The 27,985-nt window shown below is 39.7% G+C and overlaps 1 protein-coding gene across 3 annotated transcripts in view; it reads left to right on the forward strand.

Moving 5' to 3' along the window:
- Nucleotides 1-27,985, forward strand: part of RASGRF2 (Ras protein specific guanine nucleotide releasing factor 2) — a 266,197-nt gene that overhangs the window by 36,219 nt on the left and 201,993 nt on the right. Inside the window, exon 1 of one of the 3 annotated variants that reach the window (XM_047729965.1) lies at nucleotides 19,963-20,049. The exons of the other annotated variants lie outside the window; for them this stretch is intronic. The gene's annotated coding sequence lies outside the window, so the exon portion shown is untranslated. Of the gene's footprint in view, nucleotides 1-19,962; nucleotides 20,050-27,985 lie in introns of those variants that run through there. 3 annotated transcript variants of the gene reach the window in all.

Consider the following 27,985-nt stretch of genomic DNA (forward strand, 5'->3'; position numbering starts at 1 on the left):
ATTGAGCCACCCAGGCGCCCCTCTCCTCGAGTTTTTAATATAAGTGGGGCACCTGGGTGGCTCAGTTGGTTAAGCATCTGCCTTTGGACTCATGATCCTGGGGTCCTGGGATTAAGCCCTGCGTTGGGCTCCCTGCTCAGCAGGGAGTCTGCTTCTCTCTCTCTCTCTCTTTCTCTGCTCCTCCACATACCCCCACTTTACTCTCTCAAATCAATAAATAAAATCTTAAAAAAAAAATATAGGTTAAGTTTCACGAGGAAAGAAACATTACTATTTTCATCCCTTCTTGCTTATTTCATTTTTTTAAAAGATATTATTTATTTGATAGAGAAAGAGCACAAGTAGGCAGAGTGGCAGGCGGAGGCAGAGGGAGAAGCAGACTCCCACTGAGCCGGGAGCCCAGCATGGGGCTTGATCCCAGGACCCTGGGATCATGACTTGAGCAGAAGGCAGCTGCTTAACCATCTGAGCCACCCAGGTGCCCCATTTTTTGCTTATTCTAAATTATATTCATCTCTGCCTTATTTCAAAAAGGATTTGATACAGCCTGTCTTGGTCTGTTTGGGCTTCTATGTCAGAAATCCCATAGACTGTGTGTTTTATAAGCAACTGAAATGTATTTCTCACACTTCTGGAGGCTAGAAAATCCAAGATCACGGCGCTGGCACATTTGGTTTCTGGCCAGGGGCCACTTCCTGATGCATGGATGACTGTCTTCTTGCTGTGTTCCCACATGGCAAAAGGGGCAAGGGAGCTCTCTGAGGTTTTATAAGGCACCAATCCCATCCTTGAGGGCTTCACCCATATGATCTAATAACCGTGCAAAGGCCCCATTTCCAAGTGCACATTGGGAATTATGGAAATTGCATTTCAACATGTGGACTTTGGGGGGACATAAATATTCAGTATTTAGCACAGCCGACAAAGATTAAAAAATAAAATAAAATATATAAAGAGATGGAGTGGAAAAAAAAAAAGAAGTTAGAGGTAGGGTCAGCTCACAACACATTTTCTAGAAGATGCTGTTCACTTGTTTGAAGTGAGCTATAGGATCCACGATGGCCCAGAGATTAAGGTCTAATAGTTTCTCCTGGGCTGAGACTTGAAAGAAATACCTTCTAAAAGGAAGACTGTTTGTGTAGTGAACTACATTTTCAGCAACATTCCTCAAATAGATGATAGAGTGTTTTGTGGAACTATTCTTCCAAAAGGTCTTCTGATACATGCTGAAGGTGTGCGTATACATAATTTAGTGAAGACCTTTCCACAACGGCCCCAAATGATGAAGTCTAAATATCCAGCTCTCTGGCTGCCTCCAGAGATAAAATTACATCTGAAAGAATGTATGGGCTCCCTATCCTTTATGCAGTCTTTTTTTTTTAAATTTAATATTTATTTATTTATTTATTTGAGGGGGAGAGAGAGAGAGAGAGCGAGTGAGCATGTGGGCAAGTGCACAGGTGGAGGGTAGGAGCAGAGGGAGAGGGAGAAACAGATTCCCTGCTGAGCAGGGAGCCCGATGTAGGGCTCGATCCCACGACCCTAAGATCATGACCTGAGCCAAAGGTAGACACTTAACTAACTGAGCCATCCTGCTGGCCCATTATGCAGTTTTTTTTTTAAATTTTATTTTATTTATTTATTTGACAGAGAGAGATCATAAGTAGGCAGAGAGGCAGGCAGAGAGAGAGGGAAGCAGGCTCCCTGTTGAGCAGAGAGCCTGATGCGGGGCTCGATCCCAGGACCCTGGGATCATGACCTGAGCTGAAGGCAGAGGATGAACCCACCGAGCCACCCAGGTGCCCCCCATTATGCAGTTTTTTATGAGGATTCTTTTGCCCAACTGAACTCTATTTTGAAACATTGTTAAGTTAAATTGCTTAAAAAAGGAAGAAAATATGCGACTTTAATCATCCTTGAGCAGAAAATCATCAACTTTAATTTCAGGGACAGTATATACAAAATAGATTCAATCCAGTGGCTGCCACTGATTGCTCAGTTTCCTAATTTGAAGAGTGAGAGGATTTAAATATATCCTTGAGTTCCCTTTTTGTCTCTAAAGTCTTCTACAAGGTCTTGGCCAGTAAGAGTTGATATTCTCATATTGAGTGAGGCAACCTCAATAGGCTGTTGACAACAGTGATGATGGGGTCCTGTGAATGAACGGGGCTCCGTGCAGTGCCCAGGGCTAGCTAGGGCAGGGTGGCATGACCACATCTAGGTTTGAAGCTCGAAGGGAGGACGTGTTTACAGAAATTGTAGAGATTAGCTTCAGGGAACTGTGCTGAGGGAGGCATCCAGTCCTGGTAGAGAGCAGAACTGGAGGAATGGCTACCCCACTTCACTCTTTTCCTCTGCGCTCTCCTGATAGTGCCCCTCACAGGCCACGCCCAGCAAAAAGCCAGAGGCTTTCCTTACACCTCAGCCTCCAGGGGCTCAGAGCAAGGGGAGGAAGAGTGGAGAGGGTGGAAAGGCCAATGAGGGACACCCAGCACTTTCCCTGACTTCATGTTCCTAAACAAACTCTAGGGTTTTTGTCTCAAGGTGAAAAAATTGTGTCTTCATGTTTTCGCTTCCTGAGGGGTCATATCTCTGGCTTACTACTATAGCTCCCAGGTCTCACATAGAGTCTGGTCTCTGGTACAGTTCAGTGAATAAAGGGCAGCTGGCAGCAAAGCATACCTTAGTAAGTGGAAACAATCAAACTCTTCAGTTTCCAAGAAATAAAACAGGGCTGGGGGGCGGGTGGCTTTGTCACATTGCTGCTGTGTTGTTCCGCTCCCCCTGAGATCTGTGAGAGAAGAGCTTTTAGATTGCAGGACAAAAATATAACCTTCAGAAAATTTCACTCGCTGCTTTCATCTTTATTGTATTGGAGAGAACTCCCCATGTTCTGATCCATAAATCTCACAGATGAATGATAAGATCGCACCGTGGCCTTGCCCGCGTGGCAGGCTCTGTAGTGAAGAACAGCTCTCTTAGGTTGTGTTCGCTGACGTAATAGCTTGAAGCAAAATCGACTTTGCCACAAAATATTAAGATCTGAAGTCGGGTATGTGAATATACGCTCCTGAGAATTATAATCGTGGGTCTTACCCAAGTTTCCTAAACAATTAGTACATTTGTCAACAATTTCAGTTGGAATATAATTTATATATAATAAAATCCATCCATTCTGCTGCATTTCCACGAGTTTGGACACATACATAGTTGTACAGTCACCACCACAGTGAAAATATGGAATGTTTCTATCACCTCAGAAAATTTACTGGGGCTACTTTGTGGCCAGTCTCCTGCCTAATTCCTGACCCCAGACCATCTCCAACCTGAGCTGTGTCGCTATAGCTTTGTCTGTTGTAGAATTTTGTATAAATACAGTCATATTTATATTTTAGAATCAGCTTTTCAATTTCTACCGAAAGTCTTCTGGGACTTTATTGTGTATTTGTGTGTATATGTTTATACAAGTTAGTAATATTTCTCTAAGTATATACACATGGCAAAAATGATCTGTGTAGTATAAAACGGTTGAAAACAAAAAGGCAGGTCTCCCACCCACTCTTCTCATTTCCAGTCCCACTTCTCAGAGCCTACAGCATTTAGCTGCCTCTGTCTTCAGTTCTTCTGGAGGTTTTAATTAATATCCAAACCACTCTTTCTTGACAGTGTCTATTGACACTGTGCAGTGAGAGGTGATGATTTGCTCATTACATTACCTCCTCTCCTCTGCCACCTCCTCTCCTTTCCTTGCCGTAGCTGTTAGGTACATCACCATTTGAATTGCCTGTACGGTTACCTTGGAACCTTAAATGCTTACTTTTGATTTTATACCTTCAATTAAACTAGCACTTTGAAGAAGAAAATAATGGTGTTATAATTCTTGGACTAAATAAACCATCCTTTATGTAAAATAGCAATGTAAACCATAAATTTCAGGGGTGGGTTCCAGGCAGGACAAATCAAGCTGCTTTGCCATTCTATGGGTGTGTTAATTGATATAGTTCCCTTTTGTCTCTGTTGTATATACATATTACAAACAGCCAAATAGATATCAGATGTTAAAAACTTAATTTTGGGGGCACCTGGGTGGCTCAGTCGGTTAAGCATCTGCCTTCGGCTCAGGTCGTGGTCTCAGGGTCCTGGGATCGAAACCCTCATGGGGCTCCCTGCTTAGTGGGAAGTGAGCCTCTCCTTCTGCCTCTGCTGTTCCCCTTGTTCATGCTCTCTCTCTCTCTCTCAAATAAATAAATAAGATCTTTAAAAAAAAACCCTTAATTTTTGCTAACAAAACTCAGAGGGAAATTGCAAGAGACAAAAAAAAAAAGCTGTATGTTTTGCTTCTTTGCAAAGCAAACTAAGAAGGAAGTTTTCTCTTTCTAGCTTGAATGTAAAATTGAAAGCTAATGACATCTGAAAAAATTAGCCAATAATAAAGATTTTATAACTAAGGATTTTTATATTGGCAGCTAATTGAGTTAAAGCATTCTTAGCCAAGTTATTTAAAAAAAAAAAAAAAAAAAACCACCCTTGGAGGGTAGGAAAGGACTAAATGAAACAAGATGGGATTGGGAGGGAGACAAACTATAAGAAAGAGACTTTTTTTTTAATTTTTTGTTTATTATTTATTTGACAGAGAGAGAGAAAGAGAGAGAGAGAGAGATCACAAGTAGGCAGAGAGGGGGAAGCAGGCTCTTTGCTGAGCAGAGAGCCCTATGTGGGGCTCAATCCCAGGACCCTGAGATCATGACCTGAGCCAAAGGCAGAGGCTTAACCCACTGAGCCACCCAGGCACCCTGAGACTCTTAATCTCACAAAACAAACTGGGGGTTGCTGGGGGGTGGGAGGTAAGGAGAGAGTGGTTGGGTTATGGACTTTGTGAGGGTATGTGCCATGGTGAGTGCTGTCAGTTGTGTAAATCTGGCATTCACAGACCTGTATCCCTGGGACAAATAATACATTATATGTTAATTAAAAAAAAAAACCCTTAAGAGTAATATTTATGAACACAAGCATACTTTCTTTGTACTTTTATAAGCATCTTCGAGATGTTAAAAGTGAAATTTGATTGTGGTTTCCCTCTAGTATGAGGCGCTGCAGGTGCAGACAGGATGGGTTAGTAATTTACCTTCTTGAAGTCTTCATTGTAAGCTGTGACTTCATCATCGGACATCTGGTATCCAGTTTGTGGGTCAGATTTCTCTGTGGATTCTGCAAACTAGAATGTGTCACAAAGCACAGTCGTTTCTATGCTCAAGGTTACTACTGACTGTCAAATACTCAGTGACTTCACTTAAGTATAGAGAGGTTTTTAAAAAAATTGAAGTACAACTAACAAACAGTGTTACGATGGTTTCAGGTGTACAGCAGTTCTGTGTATTTCTCAGTGCTCATCAGGAGTACACTCTTACTCTCTTTCACCCATTTCATACATCCCCTTCTTCCCTCCCCTCTGGCAACCACCAGTTTGTCCCCAGTTTTTGAGTCTGGTTTGTATGTGTTTGTGTCTGTGTGGGTATGGGGGGGGTGTCTCTTTTTTATTTGTTTGCTCGTTTGTTTTGTTTCTTAAATTTCACATGAGTGAAACTGTACAGTATTTGTCTTTCTCTGACTTATTTCACTGAGCATTTTACTCTCTGGATCCATCTATGGTGTTGCAATTGGCAAGATTTCATTGTTTTCTGATGGCTTAGTAATGTTCTACTATTATATACATACCACCTCTTCTTTATCCATTTATCTATGGATGGATATTTGGGTTGTTTCCATATCTTGGCTCTTGTAACTAATGCTTCAGTAGACATAGGGTACATACATCTTTTTGAATTTGTGTTTTCATTTTCTTGGGGTTAATACCAGTAATGGAATTACTGAATCGTATGGTAATTCTGTTTTTAATTTTTTGAGGAACCTCCATACTCTTTCCACAGTGGCTACACCAAATTAATTCCCACCAACAATGAACTAGGGTTCCTTTTTCTCCACATCCTTACCAACACTTGTTATTTTTGGGGGTTTGTTTTGTCTTTTAGCCATTCTAAGTGCTATAAGGTGATTGATATCTCACTGTAGTTTTAATTTGCATTTCCCTGATGATGGGTGATGGTGAGGTTCATTTCATGTATCCATTGGCCATCTGTATGTCTTCTTTGGGAAAATTTCTATTCAGGTCCTCTGCTCATTTTTAAATCAGATTATTTATTTATTTTTTCCAATGCGGAGTTGTGTAAGTTCTTTAAATGTTCTGGATATCAACTCCTTATTGTATAAATCAGTTGCAAGTATCTTCTCCCATTCAGTAGACTACCCTTTTGTTTTGTTGATGGCTTCCTTTGCTGGGTGAAAGGTTTTTCGTTTTGTGTTGTCCCAATAATTTATTCTTGCTTTTGTTTCCCTTGCCTGAGGAGATATATTTAGAAAAATGTTTCCATTACTGATGTAAAAGAGATTACTGCTTATGTTTTCTTCTAGGGGTTTTATAGTTTCATGTCTCCCATTTGGGTCTTTGATCCATTTTGAGATTATTTTTGTGTACAGTGTAAGAAACTGGTCCAGTTTCACTCTTTTGTGTGTAGCTGTCCAATTTTCCCAGCACCATTTGTTGAAGAGACTGTCTTTTCTCTGTTATGTAGTCTTCCTCATTGTATATCCTTTATCATAGATTAATTGGTGGTATAGATGTGGGTTTATTTCTGGGTTCTCAGTTTTGTTCCATGGATCTATGTGTCTCCTTTTGTGTCAGTACCATACTGTTTTGATTACTACAGCTTTGTAGTGTATCTTGAAATCCGGGATTGTGATACCTCTAGCTCTGTTCTTTCTCAAGATAGCTTTCATTATTTAGGGTCTTTTTGGGTTCCATACACATTTTAGGATTATTAGTTCTAGTTTTGTGAAAAATATTGTTGGCATTTTGGTAGGTATTGTGTTAAATCTGTAGATTCCTTTGGATGGTATGGACATTTTAATAATATTAGTTCTTCCTGTCCATGTACCTGGAATATCTTTCCATTTGTTTGTGTCATCTAATATGTCTTTCATCATGTTTTCTAGTTTTTAGAGTACAGGTCTGTCACCTCCTTGGTTAAGTTTATTCCTAGGTATTTTTAATTTTTGGTGCAGTTGTAAGTGGAATTGTTTTCTTAATTACTCTCTCTGGTACTTTGCTACTATTGTATAAAAATGCAACTGATTTCTTTTTTTTTTTTTAAATGATTTTATTTATTTGAGAGAGAGGGAGAGCATGAATGTACAAGTAGGGGGGAGGGGCAGAGGGAGAGGAAGAAACAGACTCCCAACTGAGTAGGAAGCCTTGATGGGGGCTCCATCCCAGGACCCTGAGATCATTACCTGAGCTGAAGGCAGATGCTTAACTGAGCCACCCAAGCCTCCCCATATTTCTGTATATTAATATTTCATCCTACAACTTACTGAATTCATTTATTGTGGTAGTTTCATGATGAATTTTTCAGGGTTTCTTATGTATAGTATTGTGTCATCTGTAAAAAGTGAGCTTTATTTCTTCTTTACCAATTTGGATGCATTTTTTCTTATCTCTTTGCTGTGGCTAGGACTTCCAGTACTATGTTGAATAAAAGTGGTGAGAATGGACCCCCTTGTCTTGCTCCTGATCTTAGAGCAAAAGCTCTGTTTTTCACCAATGAGTATGACGTGGGCTGTGGTTTTTCATAGATGGCCTTTATTATGCTAAGATATATTCCCTCTAAACCTATTTTGTTGAGAGTTTTTATCACAGATGTATGTTGTGATGATCATGATTTTTACTCCTTTTCTTGTTAATGTGATGTATCACACTGATTCGTGAATATTGAACCACCTTTGAAATAAATAAATTAATTAAATCTCACTTGATCGTGGTGAGTGTTTTCTTTTTAATGTGTGTTGGATTTGGTTTGCTAATTGTTGTTGAGGATTTTTGCATCTATATTCATCAGAGATATGGGCTTATAGTTCTCTTTTTTTGGTAGTGTCTTAACTGATTTTGGTATCAGGGTAATGCTAGCCTTATAGAATGAATCTGGAAACTTTCCTTCCTCTTCCTTTTTTTTGGAACAGTTGGAGTACCGATATTAACTCTTCTTTAAATATTTGATAGTATTAACATGTGAAACCATCTGGTCCTGGACTTTTTTGGGGAGTCGATTTCTGATTCATTTTCTTTGGTAATGATCAGTCTTTTCGAATTTTCTATTTCTTTCTGATTCAGTTTTGGAATATTATATATTTATAGGAATTTTTTTTTAAATTTTATTTTTTATAAACATATAATATATTTTTATCCCCAGGGGTACAGGTCTGTGAATCGCCAGGTTTACACACTTCACAGCACTCACCATAGCACATACCCTCCCCAATGTCCATAACCCCACTCCCCCTCTCCCAAGCCCCCTCCCCCCACCAACCCTCAGTTTGTTTTGTGAGATTAAGAGTCACTTATGGTTTGTCTCCCTCCCAATCCCATCTTGTTTCATTTACTCTTCTCCTACCCCCTCAACCCCCCATGTTGCATCTCCTCTCCCTCATATCAGGGAGATCATATGATAGTTGTCTTTCTCCGATTGACTTGTTTCGCTAAGCATGATACCCTCTAGTTCCATCCACGTCGTCGCAAATGGCAAGATTTCATTTCTTTTGATGGCTGCATAGTATTCCATTGTGTATATATACCACATCTTCTTTATCTATTCGTCTGTTGATGGACATCTAGGTTCTTTCCATAGTTTGGCTATTGTAGACATTGCTGCTATAAACATTCGGGTGCACGTGCCCCTTCAGATCACTACGTTTGTATCTTTAGGGTAAATACCCAGCAGTGCAATTGCTGGGTCATAGGGTAGTTCTATTTTTAACATTTTGAGGAACCTCCATGCTGTTTTCCAGAGTGGTTGCACCAGCTTGCATTCCCACCAACAGTGTAGGAGGGTTCCCCTTTCTCCAGGAATTTATCTATTTTGAAGAGATTTCATAATATAAGACCAGACCCCTCTTACAGAAACCATGATCTCAAGAAATTTGTTTAGCCAGATCTAACAACAACAAAAATGTATCATCTTCATGAGGCCCAAACAACCATTTTACTTTCTTGTTGTGTTTATGGAGGCAAGATGGCTAAATTGGGAAATCACTGAAACAGCAATAGCTTCATAATTCATACCATGAACTCATTTGTTTCATCACAAAATGCAACAATTTCTTTCTTTTTTTTTTTTTTAAAGATTTTATTTATTTATTTGACAGACAGAGATCACAGTAGGCAGAGAGGCAGGTAGAGAGAGAGAGAGGAGGAAGCAGGCTCCCTGCTGAGCAGAGAGCCCGATGTGGGACTCGATCCCAGGACCCTGAGATCATGACCTGAGCCGAAGGCAGAGGCTTAACCCACTGAGCCACCCAGGCGCCCCTAAAATGCAACAATTTCTGTAGTTCATACAAAAGTGAGATCTGAAGCATAGAAGAAAATCAAGTAGTTCCCTTTAAAGTTGTCAAGGCTTTGATGTCTTCATTGACAACAGCTGCATCTTTAAAATAGTAAGATGACAGTAGGAACATAGCATAAGAACTGGCACTGAAATAGAGTTTTGAATGACCAGAACAAGAAGACATATTTGCTGATCTGTTTGTTCAGGAGAAGGTGCTCACATGTTATGCAAATAAAGCCTAAGGTAACCTTCCCACAGTGGTTACCATATTCCTATTTTATAACTTTCAATAATATTTATAAATTTGTATTTCTTGTTTCACTAACTTTACACGGTACCTCTTTGTTCTCTACTTTCTGCCCTTTCTCTTCCTCTCCTACCCCACTTTTACTGTGAAATTATTATGATTGAAAATATACATTCTGGAGGCACCTGGTGCTCAGTAATTGGGCATCTGCCTTCAGCTTGGGTCATGATCCCGGGGTCCTGAATCGAGCCCCACATCCAGCTCCCTGCTCAGCGGGAAGCCTGCTTCAGTCTCTCCCCCTCCCCCTGCTTGTGTTCCCTCTCTCACTGTGTCTCTCCCTCTGTCAAGTAAATGAATAAAATCTTAAAAAGAAAAAATATATACATTCTGAAATTAGTCACCAGTGCTTTATATATAGGTTGATTTTTTAAAAAAGATTTTATTTATTTATTTGACAGAGATCACAAGTAGGCAGAGAGGCAGGCAGAGAGAGAGGGAGAAGCAGGCTCCCTGCTGAGCAGAGAGCCCGATGCGGGACTCGATCCCAGGACCGTGGGATCATGACCTGAGCTGAAGGCAGAGGCTTAACCCACTGAGCCACCCAGGCACCCCATATAGGTTGATTTTTGAAAGACAAAAGCTGAAAGCAAGTTTCATTGCAATATACAGGGTTATACTATGGCTAGATTTCTTTCCTGTGGTTCCAGTGCCACATTTTGTCCTCAAGAAATAATTTTAAATAAGTTATTTTTCTAATATACCCACCACATTTGGCTGCATTTTAGTGGGGTTTGTATTTGCACTGTGACTTTCTTTTGCATTTTCGCCTTCCTGGAGTTCCTTATTGCCTTTCATTTTTCTCATTGAGAGACATAGAATGCCTCTACTATGTCCCTTTACACCCAGTCTCCACCCTTCTTTGCTCTACTCTCTGCCTCTATGGTTTGCATTGGCAGGCTACCATGGCTTGATGGCTTCTAGGTGGGTCAACCAATAAGGAAACCAAGGAACAAGTGTGGGGAGAATGAGTTCTGTGTATGCATTCTGCCGGGAACATGATCATCTGGCTGTGCTCTAGTAAAGGTCAGTTTTTCTCTCAAAGTAGCATTCTTTTTTTTTTTTTTTTAATATTTTATTGATTCATTTGACAGAGAGAGAGAAATCACAAGCAGGCAGAGAGGCAGGCAGAGAGAGAGGGGGAAGCAGGCTCCCTGCTGAGCAGAGAGCCCGATGTGGGACTCCATCCCAGGACCCTGAGATCATCACCTGAGCCAAAGGCTGAGGCTTAACCCACTGAGCCACCCAGGTGCCCCCCACTTTTTAAAGATTTTATTTTACTTTTTTCTAAAATTTTAAAAGGATTTTTATTTATTTACTTGGGGGCAAGAGAGAGAGAACGAGCGTGAGTGGGGGTAGGGGCAGAAGGTCAAGAAGACCCCCCCACTGAGTGCAGAGCCTGACGTGGGGCTCAATCCGAGGACCCTGAGATCACGACCTGAGCCAAAATCAAGAGTCAGTCGCTTAACTGACTGAGCCACCCAGGCACTCCTAAGTGGGCTCTAAGGAATTTAAATTATTTTAAAATAATGTCTACACCCAAGGTGGGGCTCGAAATCACAACTCCAAGATCGAGAGTGAGAGTCGCGTTTTGTATTGACTGAGCCAGCCAGGTGCCCCTTCAGGTACATTCTCAGATTCTCTGCCTTTTTTATTTGGTTACTTACTCCTCTTTTCTATTTGATCTTAGAGAGTGTGACAGTCTCACTGCTGCTAGTCCCTTACTTTACTGCACACTTTTTCCCTCAGTTTTGTAAATAGAACCAAAATTCTCATAATCTGAGGTTCCACTTGTTTCCTCTTGGTATCTTAGCAGATGCCATAAGGTTTTAGAAAGAAGCAAGATTCAGAAGTTAGGTTTGTTCACTATTCTGATTTAACATCAAAGAACCAAGAAGGCTGATTGGGCTCTCTTTTGATATGGTTGGGGCAGTCTTCACTTTCTGGTGAAGGCAGGGAGCTCACTATCTGTGAGCTCACCCCACTACTGCTCGCATAACCACCTTCCTCCCAAAGCCAAAATTGTAACAGTTTTCTTTCTGGGAACACCTGTGTATCCTTGTCAGCTGCGTCAGTTCTCCTCAATCCTCTTTAAAGAGGACCCTCTTTTTTTGTTTGTTTGTTTACTTTTTTTTTTTTTTTGCTTTATTTTTTGTTTGGGCCTGCCGATAAACTTCTAGATCTCTGTGCTCTAATTTGGGAAAAGCAGAGAGGAGTTGTTTCCTAACAACCTTCCTGCCCAAATCCTATCAGCATTAAACATCAGTTATTTTATTATGTTCACAGATTCTTTGGGTCAGGAATTCTGAAAGGCCAAAGCAGGGATGGCTTTTCTCTGTTCCACAATGACTGGGGCCTCCCCTGGGATTCGGGGGGCCTGGAACATCTAGGCCTAGAGTGGCTGGGATTGCAACAGCGGGGGCTGGAGGAGCCCCTTCTCAGACGACTTCTTGATTCGCGTGGCTTATGCCTGGGGTGGGGTGGGGGTAGCTTAAGGAAGACTCGCTTTGGAACCTGGAGCCACCAACTCAGAAATCTACCTACCCTGTGGGTGCTATTCTGGAGAGAGTACATGTCCCTGTTACAGTTGAAAGTTCCAACTGAGCCATGACCTCAGTTTATACTTCCTTTTCCATTATGGAAAAAAGCAGGCTCTCGCTTACTTTTGAACAGCTTACTTAAAAAAAAAACAGTGTTGTGAGTTAGGCTCTCATGCTAAGTCACTAGCAATAGTTTATGATTCTTTCCTGGTAGAAGTACAAGTGTCACAGTCATATCTGACTTCACCCCATACTGGTTTATCAAAGCCATGCAGACAGCTCTGGTGGTGTGGGCGTGGTGTTTGCATACAGCAGGTTTCATGGGGTAGCGTGTCTTCGTGGTGTTCTCCACACCTCTGCCTGCTAGTGACTCATCAAAGAAAGGCTTTGTTCAATTTGAATTTCTTCAGTATGGCACACAAAATGCAGATAACTACAAGCAGCATGTTGTTGGCCAACCAAATTCAAAGGGAGCTGCAGACCTGACACCCTATCATCTGAGCAAATGGATGAAACCAGGGCAACATGCATCGTTGGACATCAGCTTCTTGCTGCTGTCCCTTGCCTCGATAAATCGGGAGCTATGTACTTCAAACATGACGATCCGTAAACTGTGAGAGTGATGAATTGTTGCCTAGCTGAGTTATGCACCAGTGAATGCTATCATAATTTTCCATTTTTTCTCATTTACCATTTAAATAGATGGGACATGTCTATCAGACTGAAGGATGTGTGCAAGCCTTAGTGAAGGAGGACTGTTGTATGGAGACTGAGATTGAGATGATATTTGAGATCAACAGGCTTTTTTTTTCCCTCTCTCTCTTTTGTTAGCATGCTTTCACTTCTGGGAAACAGAATTGCTACTCAGCCAATAGCCTTCCAGCAGCAGTCTTTTTAAATTAGATTTGTAAATGAAGCCAGTCTTTATTACATAAGTTCTCTCTATGATAATTTTATTTTTTTAAGATTTTATTTATTTATTTGACAGAGATCACAAGTAGGCAGAGAGGCAGGCAGAGAGAGAGGGGGAAGCAGGCTCCCTGCTGAGCAGAGAGCCCAATGTGGGGCTCCATCCCAGGACCTGGGGATCATGACCTGAGCCAAATACAGATGCTTTAACTCACTGAGCCACCCAGGCACCCATATCTATGATAATTTTAATCAAGGATAAGATATTCTGAACTAAGGATGAGTTTGAGTGGTGACTTTCCTGCCTGTAGGATTGTCACTTCCTTGAGGACCAAAAGGAAGTTTCTCATCTTGAAAGAAACGTAGTACCCAGTGTTATTTTGGCCTTGTGGTAGACACGTAGAAATCTGTGTTACACAGAAGGGAAAGAGGGGCTTCCCCCCATCTGGTTAGAACAAGATCTTTGTCTTCTGTGTCCTTTTGAATGGTGACAGGATTGGTGGCCTCTAGGGAGTGGGTGGAAACTGTTCATACATTTCAGTTGGAAATGGGTTCTTCTGACAGTTTATCTATGAAGAGCCATCTCCATGTGGAATTAGACCACTGTAGTTTTTAGCAAATGACTCTACACCAGTAGTCACTTGGCAAGCTACTGTGTATATTCAGTGATATTCAGTGGAAAGTCTGTTTTTCAAAGGAGTATCAACCAACTTTTCCTTCTTCTAGTTTACTTCAATGGAGGAAGTATAGGTGGCATTTCTAGCATTTAACATCCAATCCCATTCATAGAGGGAGTAGTTCCTAATTTGTCAATTTTGTATTCAGGGCTTCCCCTCCCCCCACCCCAGTACATCTAGTTATTTGCTTGTTTTTCTTTCCTGCTTTTGTGTGTGGATAGGAGATTCAGTGCTATGCTTTGATCAAAGTATTTACTAACATAGCTAGATGGCAACTGAAATGCCATTCATTTGCTACTTGTTTTAAAATGATTAATGATTGAGGGGCGCCTGGGTGGCTCAGTGGTTAAAGCCTCTGCCTTCGGCTCAGGTCATGATCCCAGGGTCCTGGGATCGAGCCTCACATTGGGCTCTCTGCTTGGCAGGGAGCCTGCCTCCTCCTCCTCTCTCTCTCTGCCTGCCTCTCCGCCTACTTGTGATGTCTGTCAAATAAATAAAAATCTTAAAAAAAAAAGATTATTGATTAAAGAAAAAGACTAACTGAGGGATAGTTAAGGAGCATCCAAACAGTAATGTGTGGTAACCTAACCATCTTAATATTTTCTGTGGCTCAGAGGCTGTAATTTTGTCATTGTGAAGGAGTGATTATATGATACTAAAATGAAGGGCCTATGATTACGCTGAATAAATTTGTATCTTTAGAAGAAGCGGGAAAAAAATAAAAAAACCCATCTCACTATACCTTTACTTAGTAACCATCTAGATTTTAAAGTGCCTTAGTCCTTATGGGATATCAAGACCTTGTAGGTAAGAGTATACATTGTATAGATCTGGAAACTTTGTAATTAAGCCATCTTCTCCCCAGGATACTGCAAGATGTTATCTCACTAGACAGATTGGAGTTGGTAATAGGATTATCATTTTCCTTGACAATAGATTATCAACATTATATTGCTCTTATTATGAGATTTGGCAAACAGAATACTATAACTGGCTTTGGTCATTGGATTGCTCATGGAAAAAAGCTTTTTGGACGTCTTCAAACAGGTGGAAACCATCAGTGAGAGTCCCTTGAACTATTTTTTGTCCACTGGACATGAATTTGGTTAAAGTAATTGATTACCTGTCAGAGGAAAGTAGCTATCTCAGTTTTTTTTTTTTTTAATATATCACAAAGAGTTAGACTATTGCTTTTTGTTTTTTGTTTTGTTTTTTGAAAAAGAGAGAGAGTGGGAGGTAGGTAGAGAGAGTCTTTTAAGCAAGCTATGCATCCAGTGTGTAGTCTAATGTGGGGCTAGATCTCACAACCCTGATATCATGACCTGATCTGAAATCAAGAGTCAAACACCCTACCAACCAAACCACTCAGGTGCCCCGACAGATTTTCTTTTCTTTTTTCTTCTTCTTCTTTTTTTTTTTTAAAGATTTTATTTATTTATTTATTTGTCTGAGAGAGAGAGAGAGAGTGAGCGAGCGTGTGCACAAGAAGGCAAAGTGGCAGGCAGAGGCAGAGAGAGAAGCAGGCTCCCTGCCAAGCAAGGACCCTGATGTGGGACTTGATCCCAGGACTCTGGGATCATGACCTGAGCCAGTCAGTGGCTTAACCGACTGAGCCACTCAGGCATCCTTTTTTTTTTTTTTTTTTTTTTAAGATTTTAAAAAAGTTTTTTTTTTTTTTTAAATAAAAGTAAGTTGGTTTGGATTTTAAGGTTTATTCAGAAAAACAATTTTTTCAGTTTTATTGAGGTAAAATCGACAGATGCAATTATATCAAAACAATTTGTTTTAATTTCAGGTATCAAAGTAGAAATCTATGTAACATAGGTCAACTCTTAAGCTGAACTATAGACCTAAAGAAACAGAATATCAACTTTTTCTGAATTATTTTAGGAAAGAGAAGCCTGTATTTTCCTCCCCAAACTGGGGCGAGCTGAGCCTTCTGACATGTTTACCATTGTCTTAGGCCTTTGAAGAGAGTCTTAGACATAGGACTTAATTAGAGAGTATGCTTCTAACCTTCCGTTGGTGGTGCCAACAAGGGTGCCAGTCACTTGTACCCATCTTCACCCTTTATTCATTTATTTATTTTCTTATTAACTTCCTTCACCTTCCTCTAAAAATGCCTTTAAATATTGCTGCCTGAAAACAGGGTCCCTCCTGCAGAGTTGTCCATGGAACTACAACTGGGAGGTGACCTGTGTGCCCTGGGTTTGTTTTACTGTTGGCAGGAAGGCCTGCTCAGAGCCTAAGAGCATTTGAGGTTCTCTGCAATGATTCGAGGGCTGTAGCCAGAATAAAGCTCTCCTTGCTGCTGAACTTGTTACACACAATGCGCAGTTTCCTGTCATTTAACAGGGCAGGAAAAGTAGTGCTTGGCTCCGGAGTTCTGGATGCACTGGGATTTTAGGTTTCCTCCTTGATGAGAACTAGGATAAGGTATGGCACGTGACTTTTGTTTCTGGGCAGTGATTGACTTACTGATCACAGAGTGGTCTTTCTTTTTTTTTTTTTTTAAAGATTTTATTTATTTATTTGACAGACAGAGATCACAAGTAGACAGAGAAGCAGGCAGAGAGAGAGGGGGAAGCAGGCTCCCTGCTGAGCAGAGAGCCTGATGCGGGGCTTGATCCCAGAACCCTGTGATCATGACCTGAGCCGAAGGCAGAGACTTAACCCACTGAGCCACCCAGGAGCCCCAGGGTCTTTCTTTTCTTCTTGAAAATTTAATCTAATTTAATTTTAATTCCAGTATAGTTAACACACAGTTGCATTAGTTTCAGGGTGGTCTTTCTTTACCAGCAAGTTCCTAGACTCTGGATGGGTGAGAAGTGGGGCTCACAACAAGGCTGCTTCAGGTGTGGTGTGAGGCCGTGAGGCCATGTCCAGTAGCAACATTCTGCTGACTGGCCTGTGAGTGAAAATCACCAGATACCTAACTACTTGGTTGAACCATTTAAAGCAGGTTCATTTTGGGCCTTCAAATCCTGTATTGTTCTTTAAAGGAAGTGGTCCTCTTGGCTGAACCTAGCTAGCTCTTTCCACAAGATGGTACACACAGTTCTTTAAATTGGTTATTTCCTCAGTTGAAATGGTTCTGGAGAATTTACCATCTTACAGAGGCAGAAGTCTCAGAGCTTGGGCAACATAACCAGTTCCAGGGAAACAAATATGGGAAAGATATAAATGCCCTGATTGAGATCATGATCTGTACAGGTGATTGTTTTCTCCATAATGTGACATCATCAGTATTGTTCTTTACTTGGAACAGAAATGCAGCACGTGCTGATTAATTTTTAGTACTTGTTTTCATCTGTACTCATCACCACAAAGAATTTAGGATCATTTTTGTTCAATTTAAAAAAGAAACTTCTCATCCCTTAGCTATCACCACCTGACACCCCCCCCTAAACTCACCTCCTGCAGCTTTAGGCAACTACTAGTCTATTTTCTGTCTCTACAGATTGGCCTTTTCTAGACATTTTATATAAATGGAATCATGTAATATATAGTCATTTGTGATTGGCTTGTTTCACTTAGCATAATGTTTGTAAGGCTCATCCATATATATACTGCATATCTCAGTAGTTCATTCCTTTTTATGACTGAATAATACTCTATTTTATGGATATACCACATTGTTGATCCTCTTCACCAATTGATATATATTTGGAGTTGCCTCCAGTTTTTGGCTATTAAAATAATGCCTTCTGTGAACATTCATATGCAAGTTTTTGTATGGATACATATTTTCTTTTCTCTTGGGTAGGTACCCAGGAGTGGCGAGACATTGTATTTTACAGTGTTTTTTTTTTTTTCTTTCTCTCTGGAAACTGACAGGGATACCTTCCTTGGTGATGTAGACTCAGTGTTGGAGAGAGTATTGAACAGGAGGCGGGACTGTGGGTCAGAGTTCCAGGTCTGCCCCTTACTGGTCATTTGTTAGGAAATTTATTTCTTCAGCGGTAGAATGAGGTCTTATTTTATCAGTCAATCTTTAAGGTCACTTCCAAGTTAAAAAATTTTCCTGAGTGACAATAAAAGGCTTTCAAAATATGAGGGAAAATACTTCCAGAAAATATTGCCAACAAACCACACCTCACTGAAGTCCCTAGATGTTGTTTTCTTTGCTTCCTAGTTTGAAGATAACTTGGACTTTAATATTTATTTAGTTAAATGCTTGTGTGTTTTTTCAATATAAATAAGTAAATACTCCTTTAAAAAACTGGATGAATGTAGAACCAAAATTATTCAAGTTTGTATTATAGATATCTACTTTAACATTTTGTTGTATTTCCTGTCAGTTTTTTTCTCCCCTTCAGGTTGTTTTTTTAATTATTGAGGTATAATCATACTCAGTTCAGTCTTTTGTTGAGATCCTGTTTTGTTTACCCTCAGATTCATCTTGATTTCACTTCAGTGCTTTTTATTCTGATTGAAGGACTTGTGAAAGTGGGAAGTCTTGATGTAAATGACTTTGGAACAGCCACAACAGTTTTGGAAGTGAAAAGGTGTCTCCAAAAGTGTGTTTCAGTTAGAGTAGTGTGTAGAAAGATTTGTACACAGTAGAGAGACATGGGGCTGTATACGAGTTTGAAAATCAGTTTCATGCCACAGGGCAGCTCATCCATTTCCTCTTCCTGTATTTTGACTAATTTAGATGCAATCAAAATCACATGCTTATTTTTTTCACAATGTAATTTATTCAAAACATTTCTGATTATATTTCAAATTAACCAAGTCTTCCCAGAAAACATGCTCCTAAGATTCTTTGCTGTGTTGAAAGGAAGGTTGATGAACCTGAGTTTCCTTTTGCCTATTTACTGGTTTTTGTACTCAGCAACTTGAGAATTTACGTTGACCATTTCTGGTTCTTGAGAGAACACTCTATATGGTAGAGGAGGCCTTTCTTCTCTGGGGGCCAGATGGTCCACTTTTTTCTGGGACCTTTCCCCAAGGTGATCCTTGAGGCTGAAGGGTTTCTTCCTTACTGGCACCACGGTTTTCAGAGAGCTCCATTGTTGGTTCCTGGGGACATCATCACCCTTCTGTTGCAGTGGGAGTTAGCAAGGTACGCATTCCCTCACTTTCTCCTCCCCTTTTTAAAAAAACTTGTGGCATCAAACCCAACTGTCTCATAGTGGTCCTTTTGGATATAGTAAATACTGTTTTGTATTTACTCAGTCAACATTAGAGAGAACCTATTAAGTGTCAGGCACTGGTAGGCACTGGGATTAAGGAGATCCAAGTCACAGTCCTTGCTTTGATGAAATTCAGTACTGATGGCAGAATCCTTAAAAATCTGGCTGGAAAGCGTGGAGGAAAAAAGTGCCAGTTTTTGTTGTTGTTGTTTAAAATAAAACAAACACTGTGTTTTGAATGAATGTGGAGATTTCCTACAGAAGATTTATACAGCTGTCAGGTTAATCCCTATAAAACACAGCTTTCATTATCTCATGGTTCCAGCTCAAGAAAGCATAATAAATCACTATTACCTAGAGATTAAAATTTATTTTATTTCCTAATAATTCCTGCAACTGTTTAAAATTGAATAAATGAATTGAGCCAAACTTAGAACCCTTCTGTTAGGGGTTTGGATTCTTTTTGTCCTCCAGGGCTTTCACCAATAGACCATGTGTGGAAGAATATCCAATCAAATGATTAACAGAGGTCGTTTTATTAATCTGGGCACACCTCACTCCTCGACGATGTGGGACAGTGTGGTCTAAGCTTGACATTGAATCTGTGGACTCAGGCCGTGCCAATAAAGAGTGAGGCAAATCCAAGTTTGTTACTGAAAATAGCTCCATGTACATAAGCCCTTTACTTGTAAGAACTCATGGAATTCTCACGATAACTCTATGTAGTAGCTATGACAGTTATCCACATTTTTAGATGAGAAAGCTGAAGCACATAGAAATTAACCAACCTGTGCAAGGATATATAACTTTGTAAGGGATACTGATGTGGCCTGAACCCGGGAAGCTGGCATTCCCAGCTTAACCAGCAAAGGCAACAGTTAAGATCCGCTAGGACTTAAGGACTACTACCTATGAGGACTATGAGGACTGCTACCCTTGCTCCCTTAATTGCAGGTACAGCACAGGCGGACGTGTGATCTCTTGCCACTCTTCGAAGCAGTGGCTCCACCCACAGAGGAAGCCAGCCCCCTGAATGTCAGATGCTGAGGGAGCAGATCACGTGGGGCTCCCTCATTTGGAGGCGGTGAATTGGGGATGGAGACATAAGTCAGAAGAGCAATGAGAGTGTCCACATCCCTTGGTAGAGATTCTAAAAGGCCTCAAGCTTCCCCGGTGCCATCCAGCAAGAGACCTCTGCCTCATACTTGCCAGTCTGTTCCCACTTAATGTTTTTATACTCTGGACCATCCTTCTTATCTGCTGGGACTTAGAGCCTTTGGGAGAGACTCAGATATATTTTGATCCGTTTATGTAATGAACTCTTATAGTGTTTATGGTTTTCACCTATGGTAAACACTCTCCAATAGGATAAAATCTAATAGGCACGGTCTGATATACAGGACTAACTATCTCAAATGTATATTAAGCTGAAAAAAATGAACTTTGATGGTTGCTATTTTCATACAGCTTATTTTAGCACTTTGACACATTTACACTGCTATTTAATCTTATAATGTTATTTAATTGCTTTGCAAATGCCTGATTTAGCTCTTTAGCTGAATTGCAATGTCCTTAATACCAGAATGTGATATATATTAAATATATGTTGCATACCAGCGAGGTGGTTGATAAATATCTAATGGATTTCTTTGTCTCTCCTTTCTCTTTTTCCTTCCTTCCCTCCTTTTCTTTTGTAGCACCTCTTGTCTCTTAGGCCATTGATGTAAAGCCATTGGTGTAAATATTAGAACTGAGGATGGAAATGATTAGGGCAGCAGATAGGAGCATTATACAATCCAAGGGCAGAATAGAATTGTGTAGACTTGATAATTTTTTGAGAGTTTATTTTCTGGACATACTTATTGTCTATCCAGGGTCCAGCCCATCTGTTTTTTCTTCCCATATGGTCCATCCTTGGGCAGCTCTGCTCAACAGAGTAGACCTCTGAGAGTAGGCAGAGTCCTGAGTTTTGGACTTATGCAGCCTGGTTAACTTTACTGCATATAAAGCTTTCATGACAGAGAATGGGAAACAAAGTATGGTTGGATAAGTGTGAATCCATTACTATGCCTGGGCCTAGACCTCAGGGCACGTGTGCAAATGGATTGGAGGTGACCCTTATGCCTCTATGAGCCTGTTTTCTTATCTGTAAAATGGGACGAAATCATGGGGCATTGTGAGCATTCAAGGAGAGAATGCAGAAGGATTCTTAGCATGATGCCTGGCACTTGTGAAGCACTGACTAGACGTTAGTTATTATTACACCCAGCCATGGTGGCATGAACATTCTTATATGCTGCCCAGGTTAAAGAAGCTCGCCTGTGAGTGTGAACTCCTAGAGGGTTGTAACTACTCAATTGCATGTAATTTCTAGTGAGAGTCCCACATACGGACCCATCCTGTTGCTGAAATGGTGGTGTGAGTATCCTTCAATAGCTGACTATCAGGTCTGTCAAACACAGCCTCCGGTCAACCATGGCAAACAAATGGAGCAAAGATCTCTAAAGAAAATTTTAAAAAAGATTTCAAAAAAAGAAGTTACTCATATCTTTTGCTCATTCTTGAGAATCTCAACCAACTGATGAACTCAAAATTCAAATAAAAAATCTTATGTATCAAGATGTTATGAGGAATAGTTGAAAGCCTTCTAATGCTTCAAAAATAGGCAGTTACATTAAGATAAACTGTGGTATATCCTTTCTATTGACGTCACATGGGTTTTATGAAGGTTTCCCACATTTTAAGAAACATGGGAAAATATTTCGGTTATTGTGTGACGTGGAAAACACTGGAATAACATTGTGCATGCAGCATGAGCTCAACTGTATGGTTTTAGAAAATAGGCTAGATTGAAATACCTCAAAATTTAACAGTGGTTCTATTTGAATGATGTTGGAATTATGGATAAAATTTCCCCTCCAAATTTACTTCTCTATGCTTTCAGTATATACATGATATATGTGTGTTATTTTCATGGGTAAGAAAAAAATAAACATTTTAATAAGGGGTAACTAAACATACGTAGGTGGTAGACAAAAGCCATGGTGTTTGGCTTGCCTTTTCATGATGAAAACTGGATGTTTGTTATATATTCCTTAAAGAGAAATACAATTTAGCATAAGCTAAATTAAAGACATAGTACTTTGGAGAATTTGAGAGAGCTTTAGCTATGTTTTGAGGATTTTAGAGAGGTCGCGTAAATATCAAGCTCTAGCTAGCATTCATGGACATGTGTCAGATTTCTTTTCCTTTTTCTTTTTTTTTTTTTAAAGATTTTGTTTATTTATTTGTCAGACAGAGATCACAAGTAGGCAGAGAGACAGGCAGAGAGAGGAGGAAGCAGGCTCCCTGCTGAGCAGAGAGCCCGATGCGGGGCTCGATCCCAGCACCCTGGGATCACGACCCGAGCCGAAAGCAGAGGCTTTAACCCACTGAGCCGCCCGGGTGCCCCATGTGTCAGTTTTCTTTTCCAGCATTGAAGTTGGTATTCTCAGCCATGCTGATTATTGGATGTTTGGGACTGTCATTTTCTTCCAGATGTCTGACAGCTATAAACTTTCAGCTCTCAGCAGATGAAGTGAAAATGTATTTTTGATATTAAACATCTTTCTAGGGAAAGAGGCCCAGCAAAACTATCACTTGTAGCTCACATTCAGGCAACAATTTAAGGTCCCTGTCTAACCCCGCTCCTATCGTATGTAATAGCCAGGCATGCTCACCAGATGTTCCTCAACAACTTCTATATACCTAAATGTTTCCAGCCATTTGCTGTATGTTTTTCTACTTATAAATAAATACATACTGGGGTGCCTGGGTGGCTCAGTAGGTTAAGCCTCTGCCTTTGGCTCAGGTCATGATCTCAGGGTCCTGAGATCGAGCCCCACATAGGGCTCTCTGCTCAGCAGGGAGCCTGCTTCCCCCTCTCTGCCTGCCTCTCTGCCTGCTTGTGATCTCTGTCTGTCAAATAAATAAATAAATAATTACATACATACATACATACATACATAGCAAATAGCTGCCTTTCTTATGGCTACGCTTCAGTGTATTTGTTTGTTTTAAGACAGGAAAATGTCTAATAGGCCCTGAGTACTTTTATATCTTTCCCACACATAGAACTGTATTTATGTCTTCAAAGTGCATATTCTCATTATGGCTAATTTGGAAAACACATAAGATGTATGAATAAGGGTAACTGGGGTGGCTCAGTGGGTTAAGCCTCTGCCTTCGGCTCAGGTCATGATCCCAGAGTCCTGGGATGGAGTCCCACATCAGGCTCCCAGCTCCATGAGGAGTCTGCTTCTGTCTCTCTCTCAAATTAAAAAAAAAAAAAAAAAAAAAAAAAAAAGGATGTATGAATGAGAAGATCGAGGTGCCTGGCTGGCTTGGTCTGTGGAACATGCAACTCTTGGTCTCAGGGTCGTGAGTTTGAGCCCCATATTGGGTGTAGACCTTATTTTAAAAAGAAGATACTTACTCAGGGGTAACTGCTGTTAATATTTGGTATGTTTCATTCTCTTAATTTTAATTATGCTTTTCATTAGTGTTACTAATTCTATATTTACTGTCTAGCTTGCTTTTATTGCCTGTCTTATTCATGTTGGTACATATAGAACTCATTCTTTTAAACTACTTATGTATAAGTAGTCTATCCTTTTATTGATAGACATATAGAATGTTGCTTTTTTGGCCATTAAACAATATTGTAATGAACACACTTTTGTGTGCTCTTTGGGCACATGGGTGTTTTTCAAGGAAGTAGAATTACTCGATGATAGGGTGTGTTTTTATGTTTTCTAATTATTATGCATTTTCAGTATATTGCTTTATCCATTTACAGACATACACATGCATAAACAGATGTTACATATATTTATTTTTCTTTTGAAGTAAAGGACTAGTTGCATTACTCTTATTGCTCTTAATATCACTTTTTTTTGACTTATTAACATAATACTGATCTCTTTCCATGTCATATGTTCAAAAGTAGTCTACTGTTATAGGTGGTCTAAACTTTTGCAGGAGATCCACAGAAACCTGGAGATATGACTATAAGTAGTCATATCCCTGGAGATTTTGAGTTTTTATAGTCGTATCTCCTAACTTTATTTTTTTTAGAGAGAGGGGGGCAGAGAGACTGGGGAGGGGCAGAGGGAAACGGAGAGAGAGAACCCCACACAGGTTCCATGCTCAAGTGCAGAACCTGACCTGGGACTTGATCTCATAGACCCAGAGATCATAACCCAAGACAAAACCAAAAGTCGGATGTTTAACCAACTGAGCCACCCTGGTGCCCCTAGCAGCCTAACCTTTAAAAAACTTTAAATTTTGTTATTTTAAATTCTAGTAAAATTGCAAAAGTAGTACAAAGAACCCCTTATGTGCCCTTTACCCAGATTCACTAGTTATGAATATTTTGCTCCATTAACTTTCTCTCTCTCTCTCTCGTACTGTATGTATGAAATGATGATTGTTCTCTGCTGGAGGGTTAGTTTGATAAAAGCTACCCTGCCAATACTGAAATGAGAAAATCATTCAAAATTTTAATAGATATTGCCAAACAACTCTTCTAAGTCAGTTTTTATCAACGTCTCTCACCAGTGTTGTATCGATGTTTCAGAATCTTCCTATGTTCGATAGTACTTACACTGTAAAGCTGTTTTCATAGTAACCTACTTGATGGATGCAAATGTTATTTTAGTATTTTAATTGGCACTTCCCTAAGGTTTAGTGAGCTTAAAGATATTTTCATTCCATTGGAAGTTTTTATAGTCTTTTTTAAAAAAGATTATTTATTTATTTATTTGAGAGCGAGAGAGCAGAGTGGGAGAGAACATGAGTTGGGGGGGCAGAGGGAGAGAGAGAAGCAGATTCCCCGCTGAGCAGGGAGCCCGATGAGGACCTCTGCGGGCCTCAATCCCAGGACCCTGGGATTATGACTTGAGCTGAAGGCAGATGGTTAATCTACTGAGCCACCCAAGCACTCCCAGAAAGTATTATTTTCTGTTTTGTAATTTGCCTATTTATAGTTTTACCCACTTTTCTATGGGTTATTTTTCTTATTGATTGTGCATATGAATTATACTTGTCAGCTATTTGCATTACAAATAACTTCTCAACGTCCATTTCCACCTTTGCTCATGTATCTTTTATCATACAAAAGTGTTAAATTTTTAGTAAACTTTATCTATCCTTTATGCCTCCTGCTTTTTTATGCCAGTGCTTGCTTTTTCTAGGTGTAGATATTATTTCTTTTAATGAAATTTGTTTCATACTCAGTCTCTGAACTCTGTCTTCCCTGTTGTTGGGCAGCAACTGAAATGTGCTAGTGTGTTATTTCATTGCCTGCTTGAACATTTAGTATGTAAATTAAGAAATATTCCTAGGAATATTCTTGAATATATTCTTAGTGAGCATGATTATTAATTATTATTTAATTGATTAATTAGAGTTTGAAATTTTTAAAAAAGATTTTATTTATTTATTTGACAGACAGACATCACAAGCAGGCAGAGAGGCAGGCAGAGAGAGAGGGGGAAGCAGGCTCCCTGCTGAGCAGGGACCCTGATGTAGGGCTCCATCCCAGGACCCTGAGATCATGACCTGAGCCGAAGGCAGAGGCTTAACCCACTGAGCTACCCAGGTGCCCCTAGAGTTTGAAATTTCTAAAATTTTATTTCATTTTAGTTCCAGTAAGTTAACATACAGTGTTATATTAGTTTCAAGTATACAATACAATGATTCAGCACTTCCATACATCACCTTGTGCTCATGACAAGTGCCCTCTTTAATCCCCATCACCTATTTCAACCATCCTCCACTCTTCTTCCCTCTGGTAGCCATCAGTTTGTTCTCTGTAGTTAAGAGTCTGTTTTTTGGTTGTCTCTCCCTTTTTTCCCTTTGCTTATTTGCTTTGTTTTTTAAATTCCACAAATAAAATCATATGGTATTTATCTTTCTCTGACTGACTGACTTCCCATAGCATTATGATCTCTAACTCCATCCATGTTGTTGCAAATGGCAAGATTTCATTCTTTTTTATGGCTGAATAATATTCATTGTATATAATATTTTTATATATATTATACATGTATATATATATACAATGAATATATATATATGTATAGGTATGTGTATATATGTATGTATGTGTATATGTATGTGTGTATACACACACACACACACACACACCACATCTTCTTTATCCATTCATCAATTGATGGACACTTGGGCTGCTTCCATATCTTGGCTATTGTAAATAATGCTGCCATAAACATAAGGGTGCATGTATCTTATTGAATAAGTTTTTCGTGAATACCCAGTAGTGGAACTACTGGATCATAAGGTAGTTCTGTTTTTAATTTTTTTTTTTTTAAGATTTTATTTATTTATTTGAGAGAGAGACAGTGAGAGAGAGCATGAGCTAGGAGAAGGTCAGAGGGAGAAGCAGACTCCCCATGGAGCTGGGAGCCTGATGTGGGACTCGATCCCGGGATTCCGGGATCATGACCTGAGCTGAAGGCAGTCGTCCAACCAACTGAGCCACCCAGGCGTCCCTGTTTTTAATTTTTTGAAGAATCTCCATACTGTCTTCCACAGTGGCTGTACCAGTTTGCATTCCCACCAACAGTGCAAGGGGGTTCCTTTTTCTCCTCATCCTCATCAACTCTTGTTCCTTTGTTTTTGATTTTAGCTATTCTGACGGGTGTGAGGTGATCTCATTGTAGTTTTGTTTTGCATTTCCCTGATGATGAGTGATGTTGAGCATCTTTTCATGTGTCTGTTGGCCATCTGGATATCTTCTTTGGAAAAATGTCTGTTCATGTCTTCTGCCCATTTTTAAATTGAAGTATTTGTTTTTTGGGGGCTGAGTTTTATAAGTCCTCTCGCTCTTTGTGCATAAGAAGAAACTGAAAAACACAAGAAGCAAAGAACAAAGTCATCCATAATCAGAAGCGGTTTATAGTTTGACTTCTAGGTCCCATGTGTGTATCTACGCAACTAAGCATTTTAATGTAGTTAAGAGCCTACAGTTATGTATCATGCTTTTTTTTACACACCATGAATATTTACCATTTCAAAGGCACAAAACTATGAGTATTTTGATAACCAACAGTACACTACACCAACTCAATCTGAAAGGAAAAAAATATAATCCTGCCTTCCTTGGCAACAGAAATTTCAAGACAAAGACAAAAATGGCAACAGGCCTCTAGATAAAGATATTGGCGGGGGTATAATTAACTGCATTCCCTTAATGTTCAATTAAACATGAGCCATGAAGTAACAGAGTACACAACACATAATGCTTCTGAAAGAATTCATTATCCAATATATAGTATGCAAATATTAGCAAGGAGGTATGTTTCCACTGAATCACTTAATGTATTCCTATAGTACATCCAAAGGAGATGCACACACATTGAGAATTATCATTAAAATGTAAATATGAGTACATCTGCATAATCTTTCCCTTTATATTTCCTTCTGCTCCTCTGCTGCCCACCTAAGGAATAAGTCCAGATGTACATTTCTCTGAGACAGCTTAACAACTTGATATTCAAGACGCTTCTTTCCTATCAATTATAACAAAAAGAAACTTACAAGTTGGTTAATTCACTAGTTTTACATTTTATCATACATTACCACTGCAGGACATCCAAAATGCTTAGGTGTTATGAAATAATTAACCTTGTCCCAGCAAACACAGGTACATCACAAAAACGCACACATAGACCTATGGTTATAACTTAAAACTGTCTTTTAGATATGGAGATACTAACAAAAAGCCCTTCCCTTCCCAAGTTTTGTAAGTTCTTTATTTATTTTGGATACTAGCCCTTTATCCAATTTGTCGTTTGCAGATGTCGTCTTCCATTCTGTAGGCTGTCTTTGAGTTTTGTTGATTATTTCCTTTGCTCTGCGGAAGTATTTAATGTTGATGAAGTCCCTATAGTTTATTTTTGCTTTTGTTTCCTGTGCCTTT

The sequence above is a fragment of the Lutra lutra genome, chromosome 5, assembly GCF_902655055.1.
Source record: "Lutra lutra chromosome 5, mLutLut1.2, whole genome shotgun sequence".
In the NCBI taxonomy this organism is placed as follows: Eukaryota; Metazoa; Chordata; class Mammalia; order Carnivora; family Mustelidae; genus Lutra; species Lutra lutra.